A 12,376-nucleotide genomic window follows, 5' to 3' on the forward strand; every position below is an offset into this window, starting at 1 on the left:
TAATATGTATTCTGCTGTCATTTACAGGTGTTTCGTTGGGGCTCATAGTCCTGCACAGTGGCCTGACTGCAACCGAGTGGTGGAGGCCATCTTCACAAGGCTCTGTGCTCTCTACCCAAACGCGGTGCGCTGTGACGGAGTGAGGGTGTCCCGCTTCACAATGGTGGCACGAGCTTACAAGCACATCCGAGAGTGCATCATCACCAATGCTAAGGTGATGACCGAGACCACCATCCAGCTCCCAGAAGTGAACGCTGCAACAGTCACACAATGGTGAGTAAGTTAGCATTGTTACCGCTAACCCTAAACTTAAATCAAAGCAGCTGAGGGCTACACAGAGGTTTCAAGTAATTTACATGGTAGGGTTAGGCCTAAACCTTCCCTACCCCTACCCCTACCCCTACCCCTACCCCTACCCCTTCCTCTACCCCTAACCCTACCCCTAACCCTTCCTCGAACCCTAACCCTTCCTCTAACCCTACCCCTTCCTCTACCCCTAACCCTAACCCTTCCTCTACCCCTACCCCTTTCTCTACCCCTAACCCTTCCTCTACCCCTAACCCTTCCTCAACCCCTACCCCTTCCTCTAACCCTAACCCTAACCCTTCCCTACCCCTACCCCTTCCTCTACCCCTAACCCTTCCTCGAACCCTAACCCTTCCTCTAACCCTAACCCTTCCTCTACCCCTACCCCTTTCTCTACCCCTAACCCTTCATCTACCCCTAACCCTTCCTCTACCCCTAACCCTTCCTCAACCCCTACCCCTTCCTCTAACCCTAACCCTTCCCTACCCCTACCCCTTCCTCTACCCCTAACCCTTCCTCGAACCCTAACCCTTCCTCTAACCCTACCCCTTCCTCTACCCCTAACCCTTTCTCTACCCCTAACCCTTCCTCTACCCCTAACCCTTCCTCAACCCCTACCCCTTCCTCTAACCCTAACCCTACCCCTTCCTCTACCCCTAACCCTAACCCTTCCTCTACCCCTAACCCTACCCCTTCCTCTACCCCTAACCCTTCCTCTACCCCTAACCCTTCCTCTACCCCTAACCCTTCCTCTACCCCTACCCCTTTCTCTACCCCTAACCCTTCCTCTACCCCTAACCCTTCCTCTACCCATACCCCTACCCCTTTCTCTACCCTTACCCCTTCCTCTAACCCCCGCTCTGTCATGCTGCTGCATCATAGTTGTGAGCAAAAACTTGTTTATCACACATAATTTTGTAATAATAGCGCTTGTTTTATATTTTCCCAGGTTCAGCAGACGCTGCAAGTCACAGGAGCAGGACATTTTAAAGCAGGGAATCCAAGCCCCAGGCGCACCCATGGCAGGACCTGAGAAGCTTCCTGCAGCTATGCAGAAAGGACCAATTCTGTATTCAGCCAATCTGGCTGAGCCTCACCTGTTTGTCCTGCCACCAAACACTGCTGGGGAGGCAAAACTCAAGGGGAGGTCCCAACCTCAGACCATCTCCCAGGCTCCACCATCGCATCAAATGACACATCCTGTCATTGCACCAGCACCACCTGTCTCTCTCCCTTTCGTTCTACCATCTGTGCAGCTTCCTCCAGTGCCTGGTACCTCACAGATGATGTTCTTCAACATCCCATTTCTTTCAGCTATGCCACCATCACCTCAAACACAGACACCCAGTCAAGATGTTCCTTACTCCACTCAGCAATACCGAAAGAGAAAACAGGAGAGGGAAAACACTGGAACTGTCACAAGAAAATATGTGAGGAAGACAGATGTTATTATGTGCAAAAAGTGTAAAAAAGAGAGAAAGCCACCATCACATCTTCAGTACTTCGGCAACTGGTACTGCAAAGAGTCTGAGACTCAGTCATATAGTGAATGGAGGGCTGTGCTAGAGGAACGAGGTTATAGGAAAAAAAAAACTGGAAATGACAACCCTCCAGGTTCTTAATTTCTTATTGTATTTATTTATTTAGTTATTTTTATTTGGTTAATGTTTGCATTATAGAGTAATTTACACATCTCCAACATCTGGGTGGTTTTTCATGTTTTTTTCAACATTCTTCAACAATATTATTTTTTGTATAAATTTAACATATACTAAGTTTACTTTGTTATTTATGTGTGAGTTTTTTTAAATCAAAGTTACTGACTTTCACTTGGTTGGGAAATTGTCAGCTCAGGGAATGATGGGTCTCCAGTTTGCACAATAGATGGCTATTGTCTATTTTACATTTTATTTGATTACATTTCTTTGCAGTTTTTATACTAAGAGAGGTTATTAATAATTATGTATATATGTAAATTAATATTAACAGATGATAATTATTTTTAGTGTATTTGTATAATCCTTGATTTATTTATGTACCTGATTATTATTAATACTATTATATAACCTTTCGTTATTATTATTATTATTATCACCACTACTAATTGTTGTTGTAATTATAATAAAATATATAAAAAGGGTCTGGACGTTTCTGTATTTCTTTATTCTTCTTCCTCTTATTATTATTGTTTACCACACCTTTTAATTTCTACACAGAATTATATGAATTTAAAATGTGTATACATTAATTTTTTTAATTTGAATGTGTAATGAATTTGTTATACATACATTTTGTTCGATGTTTTAGTAACTGAATAAACCTTTGTTCATTTAAATGTGTAGAAAAATAACATTAATCACCAATATTTGTCTTATTCTTTGCCTTCATTATCACAAAACGTTACCTCTGGATTATAAATGACGCCTACGTTCCATTTCTACGTTATTTTAGTTAATTTTATATATATTTATTACTCTGGTTTACATGATAAAAAGTTGGGGTCGAGCGGGATTCGATCCGACGATCTCCGGGTACATTTCACGGAGTTGTGGATGGCTTTGATAGACGTATACGCGCCGTCCTTGGCGCAATGGATAACGCGTCTGACTACGGATCAGAAGATTCTAGGTTCGACTCCTGGCTGGCTCGATCTGCCTCTTTTGCTTCGCTATCAGCCTACAGCAGTTTTATTAGCTTGTTTTATTAGCCCATAGTTTTTGACTATTGGTATTGGAATGGTTAGTTTTTTTTTCTTGTAAACTGACAGTCCAACCATAGGCCGTTTTGTCAGCTAGATAGCGCCTACCATACAATACCGTGCGTGCTTTCAAATGCATCGCATAAGCACTGTCACGGGGACCTTGCTTTAATGACCAGTTTATAGTATCTTTTTATGCGAACACAAGAATGGGAGAGAGCTGCACCCCCTGGGAGAGACAAATGACATCTCCCTCCATCGAGTCTGGTACAAGTGAATTCAGTAAACAATCCCTTCGGAACATTGCCATATTCTTAAAGGCGACGGTCACACACTGAATGCCAAAGGGCCTAACATAACCCTGCCCTTGTACTGGCCACACGCATGAAAAATGGCACACAAGCCTGACCGGCGTTTGCGGGCTTTCCCATATGGTCTAGCGGTCAGGATTCCTGGTTTTCACCCAGGCGGCCCGGGTTCGACTCCCGGTATGGGAAGTTTGGCTTGTCTTTGCTCCCCTTATCGAACAGCCAGAGCTTCTGTCTATTACTGAATCGCTTTTAGCCAGCAGTGGAGCTGCAGCAACCTGATAGGTTGAGGTTCTTCTCTTTCCCTGCATACCTTCGATAGCTCAGCTGGTAGAGCGGAGGACTGTAGGTGGAACGTTGGCAATCCTTAGGTCGCTGGTTCAACTCCGGCTCGAAGGAGGTCACTTTTCACACTCAAACATTTTCTTGGCCGTGCTGGAGGGCAAAAGGAACGTTCCCTGACCGGGAATCGAACCCGGGCCGCGGCGGTGAGAGCGCCGAATCCTAACCACTAGACCACCAGGGAAGGGCTGTTCAGCCTGTCTCCTCAAGCCTGCCTGTGGGCCTCTACCAGATTTTGCTGCAATTTCTCAAGCAAAACCGCTAAGGCTAGCCTTTTCCTCTTGGAGAGGAGAGAGTCTCTGACCCTGGATCACAGTTCTTCCACTGAGAAACTGTCACATGCTCTGTGAGAACATCCTAACAACATCGCAACTTGCAATTCAATCAAAGCAGCTTGCAAAAGACAACAAGGAGAGCCCAGCCGTGCTCTTAGTGCCAAGAGGTGCCTGACTCACTCCGCTTTTTGTTTTCAGCCCTTCTTCTGCAGAGCATCTGGCGAAGGAGCTCGAGGTTGACAGAGCGCATAGCACAGAGTGTCGTCGTCTCTGAGGTATGCCTGGCTTTTTGAGCGGCCAGCCTTGCACTGTTTTAAAGTAATTTGCTACCCAGCTACGTTAGCCACGCCAGGAAGACAGAGATCCCTAACATGTGACGCCTCCGTCTTCAAGCTTTTCATAGCAGACCCCTCTTTGGAGCGCTTCCTTACGTTGGCTCCAGGCCTGTTAATGGCATGAGAAAAAGTTGATGTTGCGACAGGCCCCGCTCCAGGCAAACACCACCAAGATGCGTGTAAACACCAGGGCGCCTCATCGGTGGGCCAGTGGCGCAATGGATAACGCGTCTGACTACGGATCAGAAGATTCTAGGTTCGACTCCTGGCTGGCTCGATCTGCCTCTTTTGCTTCGCTATCAGCCTACAGCAGTTTTATTAGCTTGTTTTATTAGCCCATAGTTTTTGACTATTGGTATTGGAATGGTTAGTTTTTTTTTCTTGTAAACTGACAGTCCAACCATAGGCCGTTTTGTCAGCTAGATAGCGCCTACCATACAATACCGTGCGTGCTTTCAAATGCATCGCATAAGCACTGTCACGGGGACCTTGCTTTAATGACCAGTTTATAGTATATTTTTATGCGAACACAAGAATGGGAGAGAGCTGCACCCCCTGGGAGAGACAAATGACATCTCCCTCCATCGAGTCTGGTACAAGTGAATTCAGTAAACAATCCCTTCGGAACATTGCCATATTCCTAAAGGCGACGGTCACACACTGAATGCCAAAGGGCCTAACATAACCCTGCCCTTGTACTGGCCACACGCATGAAAAATGGCACACAAGCCTGACCGGCGTTTGCGGGCTTTCCCATATGGTCTAGCGGTCAGGATTCCTGGTTTTCACCCAGGCGGCCCGGGTTCGACTCCCGGTATGGGAAGTTTGGCTTGTCTTTGCTCCCCTTATCGAACAGCCAGAGCTTCTGTCTATTACTGAATCGCTTTTAGCCAGCAGTGGAGCTGCAGCAACCTGATAGGTTGAGGTTCTTCTCTTTCCCTGCATACCTTCGATAGCTCAGCTGGTAGAGCGGAGGACTGTAGGTGGAACGTTGGCAATCCTTAGGTCGCTGGTTCGACTCCGGCTCGAAGGAGGTCACTTTTCACACTCAAATATTTTCTTGGCCGCGCTGGAGGGCAAAAGGAACGTTCCCTGACCGGGAATCGAACCCGGGCCGCGGCGGTGAGAGCGCCGAATCCTAACCACTAGACCACCAGGGAAGGGCTGTTCAGCCTGTCTCCTCAAGCCTGCCTGTGGGCCTCTACCAGATTTTGCTGCAATTTCTCAAGCAAAACCGCTAAGGCTAGCCTTTTCCTCTTGGAGAGGAGAGAGTCTCTGACCCTGGATCACAGTTCTTCCACTGAGAAACTGTCACATGCTCCGTGAGAACATCCTAACAACACCGCAACTTGCAATTCAATCAAAGCAGCTTGCAAAAGACAACAAGGAGAGCCCAGCCGTGCTCTCAGTGCCAAGAGGTGCCTGACTCACTCCGCTTTTTGTTTTCAGCCCTTCTTCTGCAGAGCATCTGGCGAAGGAGCTCGAGGTTGACAGAGCGCATAGCACAGAGTGTCGTCGTCTCTGAGGTATGCCTGGTTTTTTGAGCGGCCAGCCTTGCACTGTTTTAAAGTAATTTGCTACCCAGCTACGTTAGCCATGCCAGGAAGACAGAGATCCCTAACATGTGACGCCTCCATCTTCAAGCTTTTCATAGCAGACCCCTCATCGGAGCGCTTCCTTACGTTGGCTCCAGGCCTGTTAATGGCATGAGAAAAAGTTGATGTTGCGACAGGCCCCGCTCCAGGCGAACACCACCAAGATGCGTGTAAACACCAGGCCGCCTGACCGGTGGGCCAGTGGCGCAATGGATAACGCGTCTGACTACGGATCAGAAGATTCTAGGTACGGCTCCTGGCTGGCTCGATCTGCCTCTTTTGCTTTGCTATCAGCCTACAGCAGTTTTATTAGTTTGTTTTATTAGCCCATAGTTTTTGACTATTGGTATTGGAATGGTTAGTTTTTTTTTTTCTTGTAAACTGACAGTCCAACCATAGGCCGTTTTGTCAGCTAGATAGCACCTACCATACAATACCGTGCGTGCTTTCAAATGCATCGCATAAGCACTGTCACGGGGACCTTGCTTTAATGACCAGTTTATAGTATCTTTTTATGCGAACACAAGAATGGGAGAGAGCTGCACCCCCTGGGAGAGACAAATGACATCTCCCTCCATCGAGTCTGGTACAAGTGAATTCAGTAAACAATCCCTTCGAACATTGCCATATTCTTAAAGGCGACGGTCACACACTGAATGCCAAAGGGCCTAACATAACCCTGCCCTTGTACTGGCCACACGCATGAAAAATGGCACACAAGCCTGACCGGCGTTTGCGGGCTTTCCCATATGGTCTAGCGGTCAGGATTCCTGGTTTTCACCCAGGCGGCCCGGGTTCGACTCCCGGTATGGGAAGTTTGGCTTGTCTTTGCTCCCCTTATCGAACAGCCAGAGCTTCTGTCTATTACTGAATCGCTTTTAGCCAGCAGTGGAGCTGCAGCAACCTGATAGGTTGAGGTTCTTCTCTTTCCCTGCATACCTTCGATAGCTCAGCTGGTAGAGCGGAGGACTGTAGGTGGAACGTTGGCAATCCTTAGGTCGCTGGTTCGACTCCGGCTCGAAGGAGGTCACTTTTCACACTCAAACATTTTCTTGGCCGTGCTGGAGGGCAAAAGGAACGTTCCCTGACCGGGAATCGAACCCGGGCCGCGGCGGTGAGAGCGCCGAATCCTAACCACTAGACCACCAGGGAAGGGCTGTTCAGCCTGTCTCCTCAAGCCTGCCTGTCGGCCTCTACCAGATTTTGCTGCAATTTCTCAAGCAAAACCGCTAAGGCTAGCCTTTTCCTCTTGGAGAGGAGAGAGTCTCTGACCCTGGATCACAGTTCTTCCACTGAGAAACTGTCACATGCTCCGTGAGAACATCCTAACAACACCGCAACTTGCAATTCAATCAAAGCAGCTTGCAAAAGACAACAAGGAGAGCCCAGCCGTGCTCTCAGTGCCAAGAGGTGCCTGACTCACTCCGCTTTTTGTTTTCAGCCCTTCTTCTGCAGAGCATCTGGCGAAGGAGCTCCAGGTTGACAGAGCGCATAGCACAGAGTGTCGTCGTCTCTGAGGTATGCCTGGCTTTTTGAGCGGCCAGCCTTGCACTGTTTTAAAGTAATTTGCTACCCAGCTACGTTAGCCACGCCAGGAAGACAGAGATCCCTAACATGTGACGCCTCCGTCTTCAAGCTTTTCATAGCAGACCCCTCATCGGAGCGCTTCCTTACGTTGGCTCCAGGCCTGTTAATGGCATGAGAAAAAGTTGATGTTGCGACAGGCCCCGCTCCAGGCGAACACCACCAAGATGCGTGTAAACACCAGGGCGCCTGACCGGTGGGCCAGTGGCGCAATGGATAACGCGTCTGACTACGGATCAGAAGATTCTAGGTTCTACTCCTGGCTGGCTCGATCTGCCTCTTTTGCTTCGCTATCAGCCTACAGCAGTTTTATTAGCTTGTTTTATTAGCCCATAGTTTTTGACTATTGGTATTGGAATGGTTAGTTTTTTTTTCTTGTAAACTGACAGTCCAACCATAGGCCGTTTTGTCAGCTAGATAGCGCCTACCATACAATACCGTGCGTGCTTTCAAATGCATCGCATAAGCACTGTCACGGGGACCTTGCTTTAATGACCAGTTTATAGTATATTTTTATGCGAACACAAGAATGGGAGAGAGCTGCACCCCCTGGGAGAGACAAATGACATCTCCCTCCATCGAGTCTGGTACAAGTGAATTCAGTAAACAATCCCTTCGGAACATTGCCATATTCCTAAAGGCGACGGTCACACACTGAATGCCAAAGGGCCTAACATAACCCTGCCCTTGTACTGGCCACACGCATGAAAAATGGCACACAAGCCTGACCGGCGTTTGCGGGCTTTCCCATATGGTCTAGCGGTCAGGATTCCTGGTTTTCACCCAGGCGGCCCGGGTTCGACTCCCGGTATGGGAAGTTTGGCTTGTCTTTGCTCCCCTTATCGAACAGCCAGAGCTTCTGTCTATTACTGAATCGCTTTTAGCCAGCAGTGGAGCTGCAGCAACCTGATAGGTTGAGGTTCTTCTCTTTCCCTGCATACCTTCGATAGCTCAGCTGGTAGAGCGGAGGACTGTAGGTGGAACGTTGGCAATCCTTAGGTCGCTGGTTCGACTCCGGCTCGAAGGAGGTCACTTTTCACACTCAAACATTTTCTTGGCCGCGCTGGAGGGCAAAAGGAACATTCCCTGACCGGGAATCGAACCCGGGCCGCGGCGGTGAGAGCGCCGAATCCTAACCACTAGACCACCAGGGAAGGGCTGTTCAGCCTGTCTCCTCAAGCCTGCCTGTGGGCCTCTACCAGATTTTGCTGCAATTTCTCAAGCAAAACCGCTAAGGCTAGCCTTTTCCTCTTGGAGAGGAGAGAGTCTCTGACCCTGGATCACAGTTCTTCCACTGAGAAACTGTCACATGCTCTGTGAGAACATCCTAACAACATCGCAACTTGCAATTCAATCAAAGCAGCTTGCAAAAGACAACAAGAAGAGCCCAGCCGTGCTCTCAGTGCCAAGAGGTGCCTGACTCACTCCGCTTTTTGTTTTCAGCCCTTCTTCTGCAGAGCATCTGGCGAAGGAGCTCCAGGTTGACAGAGCGCATAGCACAGAGTGTCGTCGTCTCTGAGGTATGCCTGGCTTTTTGAGCGGCCAGCCTTGCACTGTTTTAAAGTAATTTGCTACCCAGCTACGTTAGCCACGCCAGGAAGACAGAGATCCCTAACATGTGACGCCTCAGTCTTCAAGCTTTTCATAGCAGACCCCTCTTTGGAGCGCTTCCTTACGTTGGCTCCAGGCCTGTTAATGGCATGAGAAAAAGTTGATGTTGCGACAGGCCCCGCTCCAGGCAAACACCACCAAGATGCGTGTAAACACCAGGGTGCCTCACCGGTGGGCCAGTGGCGCAATGGATAACACGTCTGACTACGGATCAGAAGATTCTAGGTTCGACTCCTGGCTGGCTCGATCTGCCTCTTTTGCTTCGCTATCAGCCTACAGCAGTTTTATTAGCTTGTTTTATTAGCCCATCGTTTTTGACTATTGGTATTGGAATGGTTAGTTTTTTTTTCTTGTAAACTGACAGTCCAACCATAGGCCGTTTTGTCAGCTAGATAGCGCCTACCATACAATACCGTGCGTGCTTTCAAATGCATCGCATAAGCACTGTCACGGGGACCTTGCTTTAATGACCAGTTTATAGTATCTTTTTATGCGAACACAAGAATGGGAGAGAGCTGCACCCCCTGGGAGAGACAAATGACATCTCCCTCCATCGAGTCTGGTACAAGTGAATTCAGTAAACAATCCCTTCGGAACATTGCCATATTCTTAAAGGCGACGGTCACACACTGAATGCCAAAGGGCCTAACATAACCCTGCCCTTGTACTGGCCACACGCATGAAAAATGGCACACAAGCCTGACCGGCGTTTGTGGGCTTTCCCATATGGTCTAGCGGTCAGGATTCCTGGTTTTCACCCAGGCGGCCCGGGTTCGACTCCCGGTATGGGAAGTTTGGCTTGTCTTTGCTCCCCTTATCGAACAGCCAGAGCTTCTGTCTATTACTGAATCGCTTTTAGCCAGCAGTGGAGCTGCAGCAACCTGATAGGTTGAGGTTCTTCTCTTTCCCTGCATACCTTCGATAGCTCAGCTGGTAGAGCGGAGGACTGTAGGTGGAACGTTGGCAATCCTTAGGTCGCTGGTTCGACTCCGGCTCGAAGGAGGTCACTTTTCACACTCAAACATTTTCTTGGCCGTGCTGGAGGGCAAAAGGAACGTTCCCTGACCGGGAATCGAACCCGGGCCGCGGCGGTGAGAGCGCCGAATCCTAACCACTAGACCACCAGGGAAGGGCTGTTCAGCCTGTCTCCTCAAGCCTGCCTGTGGGCCTCTACCAGATTTTGCTGCAATTTCTCAAGCAAAACCGCTAAGGCTAGCCTTTTCCTCTTGGAGAGGAGAGAGTCTCTGACCCTGGATCACAGTTCTTCCACTGAGAAACTGTCACATGCTCTGTGAGAACATCCTAACAACATCGCAACTTGCAATTCAATCAAAGCAGCTTGCAAAAGACAACAAGGAGAGCCCAGCCGTGCTCTCAGTGCCAAGAGGTGCCTGACTCACTCCTCTTTTTGTTTTCAGCCCTTCTTCTGCAGAGCATCTGGCGAAGGAGCTCCAGGTTGACAGAGCGCATAGCACAGAGTGTCGTCGTCTCTGAGGTATGCCTGGCTTTTTGAGCGGCCAGCCTTGCACTGTTTTAAAGTAATTTGCTACCCAGCTACGTTAGCCACGCCAGGAAGACAGAGATCCCTAACATGTGACGCCTCCGTCTTCAAGCTTTTCATAGCAGACCCCTCTTTGGAGCGCTGCCTTACGTTGGCTCCAGGCCTGTTAATGGCATGAGAAAAAGTTGATGTTGCGACAGGCCCCGCTCCAGGCAAACACCACCAAGATGCGTGTAAACACCAGGGCGCCTCATCGGTGGGCCAGTGGCGCAATGGATAACGCGTCTGACTACGGATCAGAAGATTCTAGGTTCGACTCCTGGCTGGCTCGATCTGCCTCTTTTGCTTCGCTATCAGCCTACAGCAGTTTTATTAGCTTGTTTTATTAGCCCATAGTTTTTGACTATTGGTATTGGAATGGTTAGTTTTTTTTTCTTGTAAACTGACAGTCCAACCATAGGCCGTTTTGTCAGCTAGATAGCGCCTACCATACAATACCGTGCGTGCTTTCAAATGCATCGCATAAGCACTGTCACGGGGACCTTGCTTTAATGACCAGTTTATAGTATATTTTTATGCGAACACAAGAATGGGAGAGAGCTGCACCCCTGGGAGAGACAAATGACATCTCCCTCCATCGAGTCTGGTACAAGTGAATTCAGTAAACAATCCCTTCGGAACATTGCCATATTCCTAAAGGCGACGGTCACACACTGAATGCCAAAGGGCCTAACATAACCCTGCCCTTGTACTGGCCACACGCATGAAAAATGGCACACAAGCCTGACCGGCGTTTGCGGGCTTTCCCATATGGTCTAGCGGTCAGGATTCCTGGTTTTCACCCAGGCGGCCAGGGTTCGACTCCCGGTATGGGAAGTTTGGCTTGTCTTTGCTCCCCTTATCGAACAGCCAGAGCTTCTGTCTATTACTGAATCGCTTTTAGCCAGCAGTGGAGCTGCAGCAACCTGATAGGTTGAGGTTCTTCTCTTTCCCTGCATACCTTCGATAGCTCAGCTGGTAGAGCGGAGGACTGTAGGTGGAACGTTGGCAATCCTTAGGTCGCTGGTTCAACTCCGGCTCGAAGGAGGTCACTTTTCACACTCAAACATTTTCTTGGCCGCGCTGGAGGGCAAAAGGAACGTTCCCTGACCGGGAATCGAACCCGGGCCGCGGCGGTGAGAGCGCCGAATCCTAACCACTAGACCACCAGGGAAGGGCTGTTCAGCCTGTCTCCTCAAGCCTGCCTGTGGGCCTCTACCAGATTTTGCTGCAATTTCTCAAGCAAAACCGCTAAGGCTAGCCTTTTCCTCTTGGAGAGGAGAGAGTCTCTGACCCTGGATCACAGTTCTTCCACTGAGAAACTGTCACATGCTCCGTGAGAACATCCTAACAACACCGCAACTTGCAATTCAATCAAAGCAGCTTGCAAAAGACAACAAGGAGAGCCCAGCCGTGCTCTCAGTGCCAAGAGGTGCCTGACTCACTCCGCTTTTTGTTTTCAGCCCTTCTTCTGCAGAGCATCTGGCGAAGGAGCTCGAGGTTGACAGAGCGCATAGCACAGAGTGTCGTCGTCTCTGAGGTATGCCTGGTTTTTTGAGCGGCCAGCCTTGCACTGTTTTAAAGTAATTTGCTACCCAGCTACGTTAGCCACGCCAGGAAGACAGAGATCCCTAACATGTGACGCCTCCGTCTTCAAGCTTTTCATAGCAGACCCCTCATCGGAGCGCTTCCTTACGTTGGCTCCAGGCCTGTTAATGGCATGAGAAAAAGTTGATGTTGCGACAGGCCCCGCTCCAGGCGAACACCACCAAGATGCGTGTA

General features: G+C 49.1%; 20 non-coding genes across 20 annotated transcripts; 14 read left to right on the forward strand and 6 right to left on the reverse strand.

Moving 5' to 3' along the window:
- The first annotated feature begins 3,429 nt into the window (after positions 1-3,429).
- On the forward strand, positions 3,430-3,501 carry trnae-uuc (transfer RNA glutamic acid (anticodon UUC)). The gene has a single exon. It is a non-coding gene; the product is annotated as a tRNA-Glu (tRNA).
- Positions 3,502-3,766: 265 nt separating this feature from the next.
- trnae-cuc (transfer RNA glutamic acid (anticodon CUC)) lies at positions 3,767-3,838 on the reverse strand. Its single transcript has one exon. It is a non-coding gene; the product is annotated as a tRNA-Glu (tRNA).
- A 630-nt stretch (positions 3,839-4,468) lies between these two features.
- Positions 4,469-4,541, forward strand: trnar-acg (transfer RNA arginine (anticodon ACG)). The gene has a single exon. It is a non-coding gene; the product is annotated as a tRNA-Arg (tRNA).
- Positions 4,542-5,015: 474 nt separating this feature from the next.
- trnae-uuc (transfer RNA glutamic acid (anticodon UUC)) lies at positions 5,016-5,087 on the forward strand. Its single transcript has one exon. It is a non-coding gene; the product is annotated as a tRNA-Glu (tRNA).
- Positions 5,088-5,210: 123 nt separating this feature from the next.
- Positions 5,211-5,297, forward strand: trnay-gua (transfer RNA tyrosine (anticodon GUA)). Its single transcript is given in 2 exon segments — positions 5,211-5,247; positions 5,262-5,297. It is a non-coding gene; the product is annotated as a tRNA-Tyr (tRNA).
- A 55-nt stretch (positions 5,298-5,352) lies between these two features.
- trnae-cuc (transfer RNA glutamic acid (anticodon CUC)) lies at positions 5,353-5,424 on the reverse strand. Its single transcript has one exon. It is a non-coding gene; the product is annotated as a tRNA-Glu (tRNA).
- A 1,178-nt stretch (positions 5,425-6,602) lies between these two features.
- Positions 6,603-6,674, forward strand: trnae-uuc (transfer RNA glutamic acid (anticodon UUC)). The gene has a single exon. It is a non-coding gene; the product is annotated as a tRNA-Glu (tRNA).
- A 123-nt stretch (positions 6,675-6,797) lies between these two features.
- trnay-gua (transfer RNA tyrosine (anticodon GUA)) lies at positions 6,798-6,884 on the forward strand. Its single transcript is given in 2 exon segments — positions 6,798-6,834; positions 6,849-6,884. It is a non-coding gene; the product is annotated as a tRNA-Tyr (tRNA).
- A 55-nt stretch (positions 6,885-6,939) lies between these two features.
- trnae-cuc (transfer RNA glutamic acid (anticodon CUC)) lies at positions 6,940-7,011 on the reverse strand. Its single transcript has one exon. It is a non-coding gene; the product is annotated as a tRNA-Glu (tRNA).
- A 630-nt stretch (positions 7,012-7,641) lies between these two features.
- trnar-acg (transfer RNA arginine (anticodon ACG)) lies at positions 7,642-7,714 on the forward strand. Its single transcript has one exon. It is a non-coding gene; the product is annotated as a tRNA-Arg (tRNA).
- Positions 7,715-8,188: 474 nt separating this feature from the next.
- trnae-uuc (transfer RNA glutamic acid (anticodon UUC)) lies at positions 8,189-8,260 on the forward strand. Its single transcript has one exon. It is a non-coding gene; the product is annotated as a tRNA-Glu (tRNA).
- Positions 8,261-8,383: 123 nt separating this feature from the next.
- trnay-gua (transfer RNA tyrosine (anticodon GUA)) lies at positions 8,384-8,470 on the forward strand. The gene is given in 2 exon segments: positions 8,384-8,420; positions 8,435-8,470. It is a non-coding gene; the product is annotated as a tRNA-Tyr (tRNA).
- A 55-nt stretch (positions 8,471-8,525) lies between these two features.
- trnae-cuc (transfer RNA glutamic acid (anticodon CUC)) lies at positions 8,526-8,597 on the reverse strand. Its single transcript has one exon. It is a non-coding gene; the product is annotated as a tRNA-Glu (tRNA).
- Positions 8,598-9,227: 630 nt separating this feature from the next.
- On the forward strand, positions 9,228-9,300 carry trnar-acg (transfer RNA arginine (anticodon ACG)). The gene has a single exon. It is a non-coding gene; the product is annotated as a tRNA-Arg (tRNA).
- A 474-nt stretch (positions 9,301-9,774) lies between these two features.
- On the forward strand, positions 9,775-9,846 carry trnae-uuc (transfer RNA glutamic acid (anticodon UUC)). The gene has a single exon. It is a non-coding gene; the product is annotated as a tRNA-Glu (tRNA).
- Positions 9,847-9,969: 123 nt separating this feature from the next.
- On the forward strand, positions 9,970-10,056 carry trnay-gua (transfer RNA tyrosine (anticodon GUA)). Its single transcript is given in 2 exon segments — positions 9,970-10,006; positions 10,021-10,056. It is a non-coding gene; the product is annotated as a tRNA-Tyr (tRNA).
- A 55-nt stretch (positions 10,057-10,111) lies between these two features.
- trnae-cuc (transfer RNA glutamic acid (anticodon CUC)) lies at positions 10,112-10,183 on the reverse strand. The gene has a single exon. It is a non-coding gene; the product is annotated as a tRNA-Glu (tRNA).
- Positions 10,184-10,813: 630 nt separating this feature from the next.
- trnar-acg (transfer RNA arginine (anticodon ACG)) lies at positions 10,814-10,886 on the forward strand. The gene has a single exon. It is a non-coding gene; the product is annotated as a tRNA-Arg (tRNA).
- Positions 10,887-11,359: 473 nt separating this feature from the next.
- Positions 11,360-11,431, forward strand: trnae-uuc (transfer RNA glutamic acid (anticodon UUC)). The gene has a single exon. It is a non-coding gene; the product is annotated as a tRNA-Glu (tRNA).
- Positions 11,432-11,696: 265 nt separating this feature from the next.
- trnae-cuc (transfer RNA glutamic acid (anticodon CUC)) lies at positions 11,697-11,768 on the reverse strand. Its single transcript has one exon. It is a non-coding gene; the product is annotated as a tRNA-Glu (tRNA).
- Between the last annotated feature and the right edge of the window lie 608 nt (positions 11,769-12,376).

Source organism: Pseudorasbora parva, chromosome 22 (assembly GCF_024679245.1).
Source record: "Pseudorasbora parva isolate DD20220531a chromosome 22, ASM2467924v1, whole genome shotgun sequence".
NCBI lineage: Eukaryota > Metazoa > Chordata > Actinopteri > Cypriniformes > Gobionidae > Pseudorasbora > Pseudorasbora parva.